The following is a 2,035-nucleotide window of genomic DNA, read 5'->3' as shown; positions in this document are numbered from 1 at the left end:
TGTGTGCAGTGAAACATAGAATCACCAAGAAATTTGAGACTGCTTTTTGTGTACAATACTTGTTCTTATTTGGAGTACACAAAAAATATAGAAGACATGTTTTTTTCTTTCTTAAGAATTTATAATCTAATTAAACAGCTCAAACATGAAGAGATGAACTGACAAAAATATCTTGGAAATATGAATAAGATAAAAAAATATTTTAAAATAATTCAGGGTAAAGGAAGAATCACAATTGCTGATCTGTGCTGATCAAGGGCAATGAATCCACTTTCTAGCCTCATCTCTGACCACATTCCACCATCCGTTCCCTGTCCTGATCGCTTTCATTTCCTTGAATATACTCACTATATTTGCTGTGCTCATGTTGTCACAGTTGCTTTGAATGCTTTCCCTCACATTCTGCCTGTTGAAACTCTACTCCTCAGTCATTTCACTCTACATGTCTATGCTAGAACTGATCTTAGTCCAACTTGTGTTGTCACTTGCATATGTGTCTTTCTTTCACACCACACTCTTGAGTCTCTTGAAGGTAGGATTGTTCTTTTATTTAGCTTTATATCTCATGCACTTATTAGGGTCCAATATATATTCTATGCAATAAATGGAATTGAATTCACTACAAAGAAGAAGAGAAATAGCTCCAAAATAATTCTGAGGGTGGAAGGATAAGAATCTGGAAGTCTATTTATGCCATAAACTAAAGAGGTTATGGATCTAGTTTAAATTCTAAGGTGTAAGAGGCTTCTCAGTGGCAACATCCTATGGGAAATTGTACACATGGGACTCAATAAAGATAGGTACTAATGATTAGGGAATATGATTGTGGTTTATGATGGACACTTTAAAAATTTAACTTTAAGAAAAATGCTTTTCTTATATTTGTGATTCTGGGAGTCCAGAGGTAAATGGAATACTGTTATGCTATTTCCCTTAAGTCAGCATATTTTCCCAAGTCATGTGATGGAATTTTAAATAAAATTACTGAAAGGGATGAAAGGCAGCTTTGTTCTCATGAAACTTGGGTTATGTCCTTTGGAAGCAGTAAACAGGGAGGGACAAAAAAAGGACCTAGTTCACAATGAGCATTACATTAAGTATTAGCATGGGTCTGTTTGTTTCCCTTCCTAAGAAATTTCTTTCCAGTTTTCTCTACTTTACCCCTTTTCATATTTTTTTAATTAATTAATTAATTAATTAATTAATGCCTACATTTTTAAGCCTACAATACCTGGTATTCCTAGGTAGTCTCCCATCCAAGTACTAACCAGGTCTGACCCTGCTTAGCTTCTGAGATCAGATGAGATTGGGTGTGTACAGGGTGACATGGCTGTAGACTACTTTTTCATGATCTAAATTGCTGTTTTCATTAGTTACTAAGGGCCTGATGAGGGAACTGAAGGAGCTACTAAAACTCAGCCATAAAAAACTTTCTTTTGTAGATCCTTCCTTGATATCTCTTTGTTGTTATTACAAGATAAATGACATTAAATAATCGAAAACCAGTTTTCCCTGGAACTGGTGATGACAACAGTGTAATTCCTTAGGTTTCTTTTCTTTCTACTAAGAAAACTCCCAGCCCTTGCCATCATCCGCGTCCTCCTCCGTGAGTCAAGGAATTACTCAGTTAAAATAAAAATAAGACTAGAAAAACAGGCTATCCCTCTGTTAGAGATGATATTCTCCAAGGAGTGGGGTCATGTACCTGACCAGTCTTTTCTATACTGGTTGGTCCATTCCCTTACCCTGAGCTTTAAGGAAGCTAAGATAATTCTGACCACCTTTATGTATTTTACCTAATGAGCTGGCAAACTGGTTTCATCTTAGTAGGTTTTCCTTGGGCACACTAAAAAAGGATGATTTAATTACCTTCATTCTTTTTTAAATGAAAGATCCACATGCTGATTCTTTTACATGAGTGCTTTTTAATTTTCAACACAGGTCATTCAAATTGCTTCCGTTTGTTCTGCATTTGGTAAAAAAAAAAAAAAATCTACTCACATTCGTCTTTTTCAAAAAATGCAATCTCTGGCAG

General features: G+C 35.3%; 1 pseudogene; it reads right to left on the bottom strand.

The window, feature by feature from the left end:
* Window positions 1-1,219: 1,219 nt before the first annotated feature.
* LOC111732334 lies at window positions 1,220-1,338 on the bottom strand (annotated as a pseudogene).
* Window positions 1,339-2,035: the final 697 nt, after the last annotated feature.

This window comes from Pteropus vampyrus, unplaced genomic scaffold, assembly GCF_000151845.1.
Source record: "Pteropus vampyrus isolate Shadow unplaced genomic scaffold, Pvam_2.0 Scaffold444, whole genome shotgun sequence".
Classification (NCBI taxonomy): domain Eukaryota; kingdom Metazoa; phylum Chordata; class Mammalia; order Chiroptera; family Pteropodidae; genus Pteropus; species Pteropus vampyrus.
The sequence above is the reverse complement of the archived record's forward strand: the minus strand, read 5'-3'. Positions and strand labels throughout refer to the sequence as shown.